Raw genomic sequence first — 15,497 nt, forward strand, 5'->3', positions numbered from 1 at the left:
CCACATTTCCTTATCACTCCCACCTCCTAAACTTCTCTACTTTAGCACATTCTTTTCTCTTGCTCCTGTGTCCTTTTTCTCCTCCCTTCCTCCCTCCCTTCCTAGAAGGATATGATGCCCCGCTGTTTACAATTCTGCCTCTCTTTGAGCTGCCAAGTTTAAAATTCTGAAGGCTTTGTGAGGTAATAGCAAAATATTTTGTTAGAGAGAGGACAAAGGTAGGTCACCACTCTGCCAAACAGTATTTGATGGGGAATTAAAAAAGCTCAAAATTTGACTATTTCTGAGTTCATGGAGTACTGCAAACATGCAAGGGCAGCCTGTGCAGCAGGTCCCAATGGCAAAGCTTAAGTGGTTTTAAGGTAGCTGTTTGTGGCCCCTTGTTTGTAGAGGGCAGAGTTTCATACAAAATTTTACACATCAGCAAAATTGTTGTGGTTGGGCATGACTTTTTTTTTGCATTCTCTGGATGTTGGCAAATGATCTTGCAGACACTTTTCTGTAGTGTAATGTTGTGTTTTGAGTTGGGAATGGTTACATGGTGAAATTCAAATAGTTGAAGCCATGTGCTATTTCTTCTAGTTCTCTGATTGGCTGAGCCCACCCAATGTGCTCTGGAAGGGCAGAGAAAGTGCCTACTGTTTGTGGGTTCTTTCTTGAGCCAGTTAGTCTCTTATTTTTTCCTTGAGTTTCTCTAGCAATAACTCACAAAGGCTTATGGAGTGTATGTCCTCCATCACTTCCAGCAGCAGAAAGTAGTTCCATGCAGCTTCTTGCTACAGTGTGAAAAGATTTTCATCATTTTTGTGCACAGCTGTGCTCCTGAGCCAGCTCTGTATGAAGGAAGTATCTTTTGTTAGTGTAAGTGGTAGAATGAAGTTTGCTACTGGGAATGTCAGCATACTTGGAAGGCCTGTTAAGAAATTAGGGGCTAACACAAAGTAGGAACATAAGTGTGGCTTTTCATACTCCACATTTTACATGTAGAATCTACATTGCAGTTCCTCCCTTTGTGCTGACTCAGACAAATCAGATAGGAAAGATATACTTTTATCTATATGAAAATTCCCACTGAATTACAAGAGTGTTGCACTATAGTTTCCAGATTAGTCTAATAGTCCATATATATCAGCACTGTTGTCTGCCCTTCATAAGTACACAGACTGAGATGCAACTCACAAATTAGGTGCTTCAATTCAAAACTTATCCTTTATTCACCCATGTCCCTCTATTTTTCTGAATATTATGTCAACAGACAGATTCTAACTACTGAATCTTTTCTTGCTTTTTAATAAATACTTTCCAGCTTCAGGCATGGTGCCTAAAGCAGATTTAACAAAGGGAATGATCCACTAACCTCTTTTACTAAAGGATACATAAAAATGGGTATAAGTTGGCTGGGAAAGGGTGTAGCTGTCACCCCCCATTCAAAACTGTTTTGTATCAGTACATAGAGACCCTAGGAAAAAAGACACAATATTACGTGATGGCTGCTTTTAGGTCCACACTCCAAGTCTCCCCATCCTTTCACCCTCACCATGTGAACGTATTTCAGATGCCCACACCCTTGAACTCTTGGCAACATATTCCACATTTGTAGCACTCTGTGGTAAAATTCACCCCTGAGGAAGAGGATCGGCAGAAGGCCCATGCACCTTCAGCAGAAGTGAATTTCACCTTATGTGAATTAACATTACTTAAACTCTTCTTTTTTCCGCCTGGGGCTATGTTATTTTGGCTACAGATTCTCTGCAAAGAGATGATGTTGAAAGATTCTTTGGATGCCTGCAATCAGTCCGTGTCATAATTTTAAAACAATTCTATAAAGATGCCAACAGCGTACTATTTTCATATTAGAGCAGCTTTTCTCAGTATTTCCTGATATCTGTATTTAAGATATGGTGAAACTCTACTTGGTATGCTATCCTCATGAAGTCTGTGTATACCTTTTTTAAAATATAGTCACCAGTACTCTAGGTAATGCTAACTTCTTTCTGTTTCTTTTGATTTGTAGAGTATCCCTCTAGCAATACATCTCAGAGTCCTGTTGGTTTTCTTCATTGAAACCGTATGTTGGACAGAAGCCTTCCGTCCGAATCTCTTTCCTGGTTAGTATGCTGTATCAGTTTTCCATTCTGTAGTCATTCCTTTGTTCTTCTAATACTTGTTAAATCACATGTGTCTTAAGTGAATAAACTCTTAAATGGTCTCAATGTCCAAGTGTCAACCCATGGTTCACAACTCATATTTGATTGCAGAATTTTTTGGTGCAGGAAGAGAGGCACATTAAGGGAGTTGCTAGAAATGACAGAAAAGAACATATTTAAAAGTGAGGTTAATATTCTGGAAAGAGGCAGACTGACAGCAGTCAATAAAGCATAAGGAATTGCCCACACTGCCCAGCCACTGATGCTCAAACCTGTTCCAGAAGGACCATTTACAAGAGAAGATGATTCCATTTTTGTACAGATTTAGGCCCTGATCCTGTGATCCAGGCAAGTGGACTGCTATGCAGTGTTTGGTCTTCAAATGTAATCCCTGTGATTAAAGTAAGTACTGAAGTGGCTATCTGATTCCATGGGTTCTCATTTCTGCTATGCTTCCCAATTTACCAAAATCTCAGAAATATTCCTTTCTATGCGGTCATCCAAGTCATTACTGTGAATAATTAGAAAGCTGGGATGTACCCTACTGCGAACCTCTTTCAACCTCGAAATAATCCCATTTACTTCCATTGTTTGTTCCTTGCTCTTCAGCCAATTTTCAGTCTATGTAGCCGGCCAGTTTTCTTCCTATTGTGTGACTCTAAGCCTTAGGCACTAGCCTTCCATATGGAAATGTTTTTAGAAAATAAGAACTGTACTGTATACCTGTTGTATCATTGCACTCTCATTGCACTGGTGTTATATCGTAGCAATCATACCTTCAAATGTCCTTTTTTGTCACCAAGGAAACATTTAGCCAACTATTTTGCTGGTGCTATTCTTTTACAGGAGTTTTGGATTGTCTTTCCATCCTCACCTTATTAAATCTTATTTCTCAACCATATCCCAACCAGGGATTATACTTCCTTTCTACAATTATCCATCAACAGAAATCTATTTAAACACCTACCTCTTTGTATCTCATGGACAGAAAATGATTTGTCCACTCTCCATCTTTGCATAAGTCTTTGAAGGGGCAATAGTGTTGCACTTCCCATGTTTGTGTGGAATAAAAGGGGAGGGGGGATTTTGACTGTACAGGAAATTTAATTAGATTTAAGGCTAATTAAATTCATTTTTCATATTAACATGTTCACAAATATTATTGCATCTCGTTAGATTTCATTCTTCTTTCCTTACTGAACAATATTCAGTAGTAGTTTCAGATTACAATAAGTTCATTATGAAGATAAGGTGGAATTAGTGTAGGAAGCTCAGCTGGTTGAAGGGGTCTGTGCTTTAATTACTGCAGAGGGTGTGCATATTAATTACAACACAAGTGATATTTACTGTACCTCAGGAACATATGACAGGGTAAAGATACTGACAGCACCAGCTAATAAACTCAGTATGATAATGAGGAGAAAAGACCATAAAAATAGAAGGAAATAAAATTATTCATAAAGTATATTGATCCCAAAGTAAAGACATTAAGCTCTGATGAAGGGCAACAAAAGGGAAGCTCCTCACTTTATCAAACAAATAACCAAAGTAGAGAAATGTTAGCAGAGAGACAGATTGTCATTATACAGGTCATGTGACCGTGGTCTAGAGAATACCCATGAGTAGTAAAATGTAAGATTTTTAATAAATCAGCAGAAAGCCAAACTGTCACCTGCAAGAACTCAGGTCATAGGGGCTCCTGTACTAGGAAGCAGGGCAGGCTGTGAGGTAAAGTGTGAAGAAGCATGATTGCAGCATATCACACTTCGGATGAGGAGTCACCACCAGCAAACACTGATCAGTTGGATTGGTAGTAATCATTGCCATGGATTTTTCCAAAATCTTGAGGATTTCAGAGTCACCCAGCAAGATAATTAAACACATACCTAACTTTCGGCACATGAGGAGTCCCTTTGTGCCTGCTTCAGCACTAAACCCAGTCCCCATCCCAGGGGACTTTTCCCATTGCTTAAAGGCACCTGGACAGAGACAACCTGTCTAGTTGGTCAGGATTTCTGCTTAAAGTGCAGAATTGCTGCTCAAAGCGGTCCAAATATAATAGAATACAGTGCAAGGATGATAGAAGTGGATAAACAATAAACTTGAACATATTGTAATGCCATTATAAAAATCAGTAGTACAGCCTCACCTTGAAAATGGTGTTCACTATGGTCACCTTATCTCAAAGACATAGCAGAAATAGAAATAGTATGGCAAAGAAAATGAGTAGAGACATCCGAAAAGCTTTCAAAAAAGAATGCATTAAAAGGGACAACACTATTTAGATTAGAAAGGAGAAGAGCAAGATGAAACATGGCAAAGTCATATAAAATAATGAAAGGCATAGAGCAGGCCAATCTAGTGTTCCTCATTATACTTGTCTATAACAGAAAAACAAGAGGATACTCAGGGTGGAACAAACAACACATCAAAGAGTGATTCATTAGAGTGGGTGAAGTAGTGTTACACAATGTACATAGTTAACTTGTGGAACTCATAAAGATTAAAGTTTAAAACAGTCAGACTTTTAGTCAGAGAATTCTAGCTTCTATAATTACACTAACCAGGATTACAATGATAAGAGCTATCATCATCCCTCTTGCTGCAACACATAAACTGTTCACCAGCTGGGTGGAAGAATACATTTCTCCCCATTGTATTGTATTGGACAGTTAGGTACATTATGGGATTGGAGCAGAGCTATGCCTTCCTTTGAAGCATTTTGCATTGCCTACTGTCTGAGACAAGACACTATATTACACACATCGAGGTATGTTGACCATTCCTATATTACTTGCCTACTGATAATTTATGAAATCTATTAATAATCCTCTGTGCAAAGAGATTCTGCTTACATTTCTTTAGTGCCTGGGCTTTACTCAAAAATTGTGTCCTTTTTTTGTTTTGTTTCTGTTTAGCACTTTGAAAGCTTGAAAGCTGTATTTGGTATACTCAAAACTACTTCTCCCTGCACTCCACTGCCTCAAGACTCATGGCTACTATAGAATCAGTATAGTATAGTTCCCTTTAAAAGCCATTGTTGTTCATAGTCATATACATATTAAACTTTTAAAACTTCAGCAAAAATAGTACTTAATAATAATAGTAGAGTGCTATTTTAAGGCACAATTGTTAATAGACTGAAAATCATCACTGATCTCTTAGTTGAATGGTCACAGCTACCAGTAGGCTTTGTAGTTAACACCTATTTAGATTTATGGGGAAGGGGAGAATATACCTCATTAAGGTCCTGTTTCAGAAAAGCATTCCTCTTTAGGAAGAGTGCTTAAGCACACATTTAACTTTAGGAATTTCTTTGCTTAATTTGAATTTAAATCAATGGGACTTAAGCACATGCAAAGTGCTTTCCTGAATCTGGGCCTAACAGAACTGGGCTGAGAAAAGACTGGAAAAAATTCCCATGATATTTTTTCATATTCAAAAGAAATTGCAGGTAAACCATATTTGTGACCATGTCACGTTTGCTTTACGTGAACATTGGGCACCCAAGCGAGACTAGCAAAAATTCTTGCAAAGAGTGGATTTTATGTTCAAAAGCCTGAATATGCACGGTGAGTGAAATTCACAACTGTGCAGAGGCCAAGCACAAAGCCTATGAACCTCTTATTACCCACACTAGCCCTACTTTGAAGACTTAAGTGGGACTTAAGTGATATGCAGACCTCTTGCAGGCTCCCTGTATGCAAGAATGAATTTCACCCTATGTAAACTGCACAATCCACCCAAAACTGCAGTTTCTTCCATCACTGAAACTTGTCTCCTGGCATGCAGCTTGCAAAGGATGTTCCATTGTTTGGAATACTGGTGTTTGGCTCTTGTCTAGACCACTGCTAGCTCTTCACAATACCCCATCAACATTTGATGCAATGTACATGTTAGACATAGCCATTTGACAACAGTAATATACTATGCTGTCATGTAGTGTTTAAATGTAAAAGATAGAGGTGAAAATGTGAGGCTGGTGCGCTTGTGCTGAAAATCTGGATTTGCAGTGCACAAGCTGAAAAGCAGAGATAGTTTTACAATAAATGTAAACAGTTTAAGCAGGCTTGTAACTACCAAAATGTGAGTGTACGTTTTCTTTCCAAAATGTGCTGCCTTTCAAGAACACAAGTACGGCATTTAGGTGACACTATACAGCACTTTCACGTGCCCTTTAGGGGATATCTGTGTCTTTGTCTCTCTCTTTGTCTGTGTGACTCCAAAGGATAGTGAGTGAACCTGCCACAGGCTACAATACTGATGAGCTAGGGAGGCATCTAAACTTTTTAGTGATGTAGGATGAAGTGACAATGGATACAATGCAATACTTTTGTGTTACTAATGCCAGCTTCACTTCAGGTTCTGGATTTATTCCTCTTTGACAGAATTCCCCATTATTCTATTTTTTATATTCTTCTTCCCTGGTTCATTCCGTCTGTCTCTCTCTAGAGATTTCTATTTTGTGGGCCCATCCCCCTGGATATGTCTGTCTGTCTAGGCTTCCCCCAATTCTCACTCTATTAATTTGAGCTTCCCATCTTTTCTTTCCTGACCTTGGCTTTATTAAACAAATCAAAGATCATTGTAATGGGCTAACTTATGGCCAATCACTGTGCAGGGGAGAGTGGCAGAAACCTCCCTGCTTACCTCCCATTTTTCAGGACCACACACATTTGCTGTCCTTGCACTGTCCTGAGTGGGGGCAGGGAAGATGGGGGAGGAGGCAGGGCCAGAATCTCTCTCCCCTGTAGATATAGCAGCAGGTAAGTTCCCCTGCATGCATGGGATACTGGCACAATGTCTGCCAGGACTCTCACTGGGGTGGCGATCCCAATAGTAGCAATGACCTGCACTTACAACTCTCCCGTGACATCAGTAAAACCCATTTCACAGGTGGGGACACTGGGCACACAAAGGTTTAATGACTTGCCCAAGGACACAGAGCAAAACTGAGCAAGAGAAATAACCCAGAACACTCCTGACTCTCAGTCTGGGTGCTCATTGCAAATAATGTTAAGAAAGGGCTCTCTTTCCTCTCTCTTATCCATCCTGTTGAAGCAACCTAGAGTGCACATATTACTTCCCGCCGCCCCGCAAACCCGTATGGAGTGAGCAGACATCAGAAGAAAGATCTTTGAGTCAGGGGAAAGCTGTGTGGTGCTGGGAGTGGGCACTCTGTATTATTTTGCTCTGGGTGCCAAGGCTCCTGGGCTTCTCACTGGTCCTGCACACACAAGCCCCAGTTCAGGAAAGCATCCCTACTGAAGACAACACTCATGCATGTGCCTGACTTTAAGCAATTTAAGCTAAAGACATTCTCTGTGTTTGGGAACCAGCCACTCTTGTCTGTTTACCCTGAAAATGCTGCGTAGCCCAGTGTTCAGGTTTTTTCTTCATTTTGCTTTTAGCATGTTTTATGGGAGGGCCATATAGTTATTAAGCCCTTATTCAGCAAAGCACTTGAGCATGTGCTTAACTTTAAGCATCTGCTTAGTGCCATTGATTTCAACCTGTGTAGGGGTGGAGAGGAAATGTAGTGGCTCTGTGGAACTTGCACTGCTACCTGTGATGCAGGTAGCTGGCATAAGGCACATGTTAGTGTCTTGCACTCCCATGATTTGACCCTAAATCAGATTTGGGGTCAGTCCAGGCTAGCAGTGCACATAAAGCAACCACATGGTGGCCTGTAGTTCTTAAAATATTAATTGGAAAGCTATTTCCTATTAAAAATATGGAAAATTGTTTGATGTACTGAATGGACTAGATCCTCAGCTGATGTAAATCAGCAAGGCTTCATTTAAGTCAATGGAGCTATGTTGATATACACCAGCTGAGGATCTGGCTGATACCATTTAAAGTTTCCTAAGTAGTCATGAAGTGGGCAGGCATGAAATAGTAGAGCAGACATTGCACTGAGAATGGCAGAGTCCGTTAAGATTGGATTGCAGTTTTCCAGAAATTTCACTGAAATAAGAACACTGTTATTTATCAATTCTTAAAAGCAAAAGACAAGACGTTTCTTTTTATTATTACTTTTTCCATTTTATCATAATTTCGATGTTCCTTGAGAAAAGAACTTGTTAATTACCCAGTTTTAAAACATAAACAACTCCCCAACACTTGCAATTAGTCACTACCTACTGTTACTTGCAATTTGTTGGCAGATCAAGCTACAATCTGTTGCACTGTGACAGACAAATTCCTGCAACCCACAAATTCATTCCAGAACTGAGAGAAAGAAACACAAAAACCCATAACCCCCAAACCTTTTCTGGTTAACTGCACTCATCCGGCTTTTAGGGAAAAATCTTCCTTCAATGTGCACGTGTAACTGTTAATCTGAATTATGCATGCACACTGAGGTGAGAGCAGACCTCCTTAGCAAACACCTGTGCAGTCCCAATACAGTGTTTCAGCTGCCATATACTGTAATGCAACAGATTTTGCATGAATCTGCCTCCACATTGTAACCTCTTATGCCCTGCCAAGTGCTATATATTTCCCTTGGTGGTGGTACTGGTGGTGAGTGGGTGGGAGGAACAACATGTATTATATTACTAGTTATAATATTATACTACTGTATGCTTCCCAAAGAACCTTTCTGAAAGCAGTTACTATTTGCTGGTGTGAGAGCTGCCCTTCATCTTTTTTTTTTTTTTGCATGAGAGCACAGGGCTTTCTATGACTTGGCTGTTGTATTGAAATGTATTATATTTTAGAAATCATTGTATTGTCTTCATCAATACTTAATTAAAGTCTTAATGTTTAGTAAGAGAAAGTAAGATAAAAGAACTGTTTTTTTTCTATTAGCTTTTGTCACCTGACTTAGTAAGACCACCTTCAGTGGAAAAATAGCACAGTGACATTTTCAAAACATGCAGTCCCTTGAGCCTGGAACCTAACACAGACAAGAAAGCTCAGCTTGATTCCAACACTGCTTTGTGATGTGTGCTTCTCTTTTTTCAAGAACTGGGCTGCAACAGCTGCTAAATATAGAGAGGAATAAAAGGTTGCTATTGTACTGAATTTAGTTGTACAAAAAGCAGATGCTTTATATGGATTTTATATACACGCAGTGTTGTTGCAGCCATGTTGGTCCCAGGATATTAAAGAGACAAGGTGGGTGAGGTAATATCTTTTATCGGAGCAACTTCTGTTGGTGAGAGAGACAAGCTTTCGAGCTTACACAGAGCTCTTCTTCAGGCCTGGGAAATGTACTCAGGGAGGATTTGATATGTGAGCATGCTCAGTGTCCCAGCATTCCAAAGCATTCTTACTTTGCAGTTGCGCCTAGACTGCTTCCTCCATCTTCAGTAAATTTGGATGCTGATTGGCAGTTACCAAATTGTTTGATCTTCCTCCTACGCAACTCCAAAAAGGGTTTCATCCTTTGTGGTGCTTAGAGCTATCAACTCCCGCCGAGGTCAGTGGGCCCTGACGCTGGACAGTGGTTCACAGGAAGGTTTTAGCATTTAATGGAATTGCATCCAAAGAGAAAAAAAGTCGCAAGTCTTTCCCCAGACTTTCGAAAGTGCTCAGCACTCTCATTTGGGGCCAGATTTTCAAGTGTTCAATGCAACTCCCATTGAGAACAATGCTCTACTCCTGTAACGTTTACTGCAAGGGATAGTGGTGGTAAAGGGGCAAGAGGGTTAAATTTGTAACAGCAGGAACAAGATAGCTCAGTCACTGCACTGATATATACATGTGGACTGGGATATAGCTTAACAGAACTGTCATAGGGTGGCTGGCCCTGTGATTAAAATTGGTCCAGCTCCCTTGTGGCAGAGCAGGCACTCCCAGCTGAGCCAATTAAGAGGGCAGGGGCTGCACCTGGGCTATGAAGGATTAGAGGGAATTGCAGGGAGGGCAAATCTAGAAGGGGAACTGTAGAGTGAAGTTGCAGGGAGGGAGAATCTCCTGCGGTGGTCCTCACTTCTTCAGATGCAAGTAGTATTGGGAGCATAAGCTTTCGTGGGTAAGAACCTCACTTCTTCAGATGCACTTGCGAGGTTCTTACCCACGAAAGCTTATGCTCCCAATACTACTTGCATCTGAAGAAGTGAGGTTCTTACCCACGAAGGCTTATGCTCCCAATACTTCTGTTAGTCTTAAAGGTGCCACAGGACCCTCTGTTGCTTTTTACAGATTCAGACTAACACGACTACCCCTCTGATACTCAATTTCCTGAGTAGTTCAGAAGAAAGGCTGAACTGTTCTGGCACTTGTACAGTAGACCACAAGCAGGACAACATTCTGTTAACATGGTCAGCTGCCTCCAGAGCGCCTCATTGGCGCTGGGTGCCTCTACAGTGCCCTGCCTCTGTTTACCCCTTCTTCAGGGCTACTTAAACAAACTCCACACAGGTTTTCTCATCCAATCACAGCCCTTTTCGGGGGCTGTTTTTCTATTGACACAAAAAATCTTCCACCAGCCTTAAGCTGGGCCCAGCCCTTCTTCACAGAGGTACTGTCCCCTCCTGGTCTCTAAGCAGCTGGAGAAGACACAAGGCCTGGCCATCCTTACTTGCCTTTTCCCAAAGAAACAACAAAAATTTCTTCTTTCCCCATCCTTCCTCCTTCGTCAGGAACCACCGCAGGAGATTCTCTTGCATCTGAAGAAGTGAGGTTCTTACCCACGAAAGCTTATGCTCCCAATACTTCTGTTAGTCTTAAAGCTGCCACAGGACCCTCTGTTGCTCAGGAAATTGAATTGTTGTCTAATAAATGTCTGTGCTGAGTAGTTTATAAAATGAGGGAGATATCGCTGGTTTAGGGTTGCTCTAGCACATTTTCCCCCACTGAACATTTTTGGAAAATACCTGCCAAAAACTAATACAAAATTTGCTTTTCCAAAGTATCCTCATGAGCCCAGAATAAAATGAATCATTGGCAGGGATGACGTACCAGGACGCAGACAGGAGAAGGAATGAACTTCATCAGGAGCTTAGAAATTCCCTGCATCCTGTACTGCTGTGAAAACCAACCTCCTCCACCCCATTGTATGTGCTAATTTGCACTGTATATTTTGCACCAAACTGCAGAATAATTGATTTTATTACCAATATTTTTGCAGCTCCTGCCTAGGAGCCTCTGTCTGATGCTTGTTGTAAATAGAGTTAAGATTCCACCTTTACCCCAAGCAAGGAAACTAAGAGAAGGGTGACTGCTATTAAACAACTTCAACCACTGCAGGGACAGGCTGGTTGTACAAATGACAGTACTGTTTTTACTCTTTAGGAAGGATGTAAAGTCAGTGAAAGGAAACGTCACCCGGTGAACAGTTATTGGACCATATTTCAACATATTCACCTATTTAATCACCATTTAAAAATGCTATCCTGTTGTTAACTGTGAATTTAAGAATCAAAGGAAAATACTGAAAGCTATAATATCCTCCATACAAAATTTTGTCTTAGATGTGTGCAGAAATTCACTGAATCACACTGGATTTGAGGTGTTATCAAATTATTCGGCTTTCATTAGTACTGAATAAATAGAAACATTCAGAACCTAATTCTATCAGATTTCTTTGTTCTGGTAAATTACTACCTATGCCTCTAGCTTTCCAGTTACTGTGTTTCTATAAAGGAGAATGCTTTTCCCCCTCCTAGTGTTTTGTTTCACCATTTCAAAAAACATTGTCATTTCACAAGGAGTGACATAAGTACATTTGGATCAGCTATGAGTGCACCACCCTGGCTATTTTTTTGAAGTTCTACAAGTTCCCTTTTTGACACCTGAGATGTTCAAATCCTTCCTGGGCTGAGGCAGGAAGAAGAAAGTGCTTTTCCAAAGGTATCTTTCCACTTGAACAGAACAATTATTGTACAATACATCCTGTTCACTCTAATTTCCATGAGTGCCAGATCACAGTGTTTGCACCTTCTCCATTAGCTCATTTGCAAAATTTGAAGAGAGATTTGAACTACAGGCCTGTATGTCAGTCCTGAAGAGAACGAGCTCTCTGCCTTGGTATTATGGCACTACCTTTTAAAGAGTTGCTGTGGACACAGAAAAACAATTGCAGAAAATATCCCTAATGTTAAATGCTGTATAAAGATTCTGTTTTCCCCCCTCTTATTATTCCAATTGTTTTATTTCCAGCCCTCTTGCTGGTGGCTGCCTTTGTAGCACTTCAGCTGTGATTAGATGGGCGGGCAAGCAGCTTCCTCTAGAGCTGAAGCCAGCTGGTTGAAAAGACTGGCAAGCCCTCAACTTTTCCTCTACCCACTACCTTAGAGATTGAGTTTATTATCTCCATAGCTCTATGACATGCCCAGTCTATGTGGGCTAAGGGTCTGAGAACACAAGTCAGTACTCTACCGTCAGAGCTCCCTTATCACTGCTCTGTTGCTGTACTTATTATGATTTAGTTGTAACCTAAAAAATAAAATTACAACAAAAAAAAAAAAAAAAAAAAAAAAAGTCACCCAGTCCTAACGCTGGAAACCCTGTGATAATCTGTTCCATGCATTCAAATGAAAATATGACTTCTTGGCAGAGAATAGCATTATAATGTAAAATCCCATATGCTGTTATACAGTATGTTGCAATCTGTTTTACTGCTGCCTCTATTCTAACGAGTGAATACTGCCAATAAAGCAATTGAAGATAACACTAATTGCTTATTTCTGTGATCCATAATTTTTATGGCTGCCTTATAGCTCTTTAGTCAAATAGATGTTTTTTGGCCTTTAAGATCTAGAACTCATGTACTATAGAGATTGAGGCTGGAAATCTGCAAGCTGGCCTGAGAGGTTATTCTAAGCTCACGAATAGCATGCAGAAGGACATAATTGAAAACTGTTAAAGAAAATAGAAGTCTTAAATCAGTCATAACACTGGGTTTCATCAATATTTTTTAATATAAACTTTGCTCTTTCTGTATCCTCTCACTTCTCTGATGTCATCTTTGGGTTCTGCGTAGTAATCAGACACAGTGGCTTTTTAAAATAAAACTCCCTTTGGCTGGTGCTGCTTGCATAGGTTTCCACAGATAGAAAATGTCCCACTCTGCTATGGATCCAGTCCTGATTCTACCACTCATTCTCTCTAGAGCAGTGGTGGGCAACCTGTGGCCCGAGGGCCGCATGCGGGCCATCAGGGTAAGCTGCTGGTGGGCTGCCAGACCATTTGTTTACATTTGCACGGTCGCCCACAGCTCCCAGTGGCTGCAGTTTGCCGTTCCCAGCCAATGGGAACTGTGGGAATCGGCACGGGCCTGGCCTCGGAATCCTTCGGCTGTGTATTGCTGGTGTAACTGGGGTACGGGGATATGACAGGAGTATGGCTGGAAGAAAGGGTTTATCTGGAGCACTGCTGTACTCTAGTAATCCCCAACTGGAATGGTCCCTTAAGGGATATTACCAGTCTGCACATATCAGAGCTTCCCAGATGCTGTACATCGACCTTTGTCATCTTCCCTCCAGGTTCAGCGCTGAACAGATTTGATCAGACCTGAGGACTGGGGCTAATCGTTTTGCTGGATCTAGGACTCGCACAGGTTGGGAAGGACTGGATCTTCCCTGCAATGACCACTTTCATAGCTGTGCAAGGTATTGCCCCCATTATTCAAAACAAACTCTGTGAGGAATTTCTTTGTATACTAAAGGAAAATGGATGAAAACAACCTATTGTATTCTATACCTGCAAGTGGGTTGTCAGACAGCACTACTTCTCAACTTATTTGAAGCCCTGAATTTGGAGGGAATCACATTGCTGGGAACACCTAGGCTTGTGCTGAGCAGTTTTGTTGGGAAGCGAAGGTTTTAGCTAAGGTGGATGGTTTTCAGATGAGGTGGTGAGGGTATATCTACCTTTTATTCTTTATATTTATGAAATTGGTTAGTGCTTATGTTTTCAGAGGTTGTGATTGTCCATGTTCCTAGTGGATTGGTAATATTCACATTGAAAGAAAAAAATATATGTGAGTGATATTGCAAAGGAGTGTAAAGGTGTAATGCATTAGTCTAATACATTATTAGTTGATGTCTAGTTGGCAGCCGGTATCAAGCGGAGTGCCCCAGGGGTTGGTCCTGGGGCCGGTTTTGTTCAATATCTTTATTCATGATCTGGATGATGGGATGGATTGCACCCTCAGCAAGTTCGCAGAAGACACTAAGCTGGGGGGAAGAGGTTGATACGCTGGAGGGCGGGGATAGGTTCCAGAGTGACCTAAACAAATTGGAGGATTGGGCCAAAAGAAATTTGAGGTTCAACAAGGACAAGTGCAGATTCCTGCACTTAGGACGGAAGAATCCCATGCACCACTACAGGCTGGGGACCGACTGGCTAAGCAGCAGTTCTGCAGAGAAGGACCTGGGGATTACAGTGGATGAGAAGCTGAATATGAGTAAGCAGTGTGCCCTTATTGCCAAGAAGGCTAACGGCATATTGGGCTGCATTAGTAGGAGCATTGACAGCAGATTGAGGGAAGTGATTATTTCCCTCTGTTTGGCACTGGTGAGGCCACATCTGGAGTATTGTGTCCAGTTTTGGGCCCCCCACTACAGAAAGGATGTGGACAAATTGGAGAGAGTCCAGTAGAGGGCAATACAAATGATTAGGGGGCTGGGGTACATGACTTATGAGGAGAGGCTGAGGAACTGGGCTTGTTTAGTCTTCAAAAGAGAAGAGTGAGGGGGGATTTGATAGCAGCCTTCAACTACCTGAAAGGGGGTTCCAAAGAGGATGGAGCTCAGCTGTTCTCAGTGGTGACAGATGACAGAACAAGGAGCAATGGTCTCAAGTTGCAGTGGGGGAGTTTTAGGTTGGATATTAGGAAACACTATTTCACTAGGAGGGTGGTGAAGCACTGGAATGGGTTACCTAGGGAGATGGTGAATCTCCATCCTTAGAGGTTCTTAAGGCCCGGCTTGACAAAGCCTTGGCTGGGATGATTTAGTGGGGTTGGTCCTGCTTTGAGCAGGGGGTTGGACTAGATGACCTCCTGAGGTCTCTTCCAACCCTAATCTTCTATGATTCTAAGTGATCCTGTTTCTTCCTAGTGACCAGTCCCAATGAAGATTAGAACTTGCTATTTGCTTACAACGGAAGGGGTTACTTTAGTCCAAGTGAGAAGGGCTTGTACTTTTATGGTCTGATCCAACTCTCATGGACTGGAGTAGTGGTGCATCTCTCCCCCACCCGCACCCCTGAATGAAAATTGTTTGGGACAGCAATAGCTGTCTCACACACCTTCTGGTTGACTGGCTGGTTGTGAAGAGGAGGCAGCAAAGGGGGCAGTGAGGTGGTTGAGCAGCAGTTTAGCTGTTTCCCTCCCCCTATCAGCTGTTTAGCTGATCAGCTCTAGAGGAAGCTGTGGTTGGAGCTTTACACCACTAG

This window comes from Terrapene carolina, unplaced genomic scaffold, assembly GCF_002925995.2.
Source record: "Terrapene carolina triunguis isolate 2854851 unplaced genomic scaffold, T_m_triunguis-2.0 Scaffold132, whole genome shotgun sequence".
NCBI lineage: Eukaryota > Metazoa > Chordata > Testudines > Emydidae > Terrapene > Terrapene triunguis.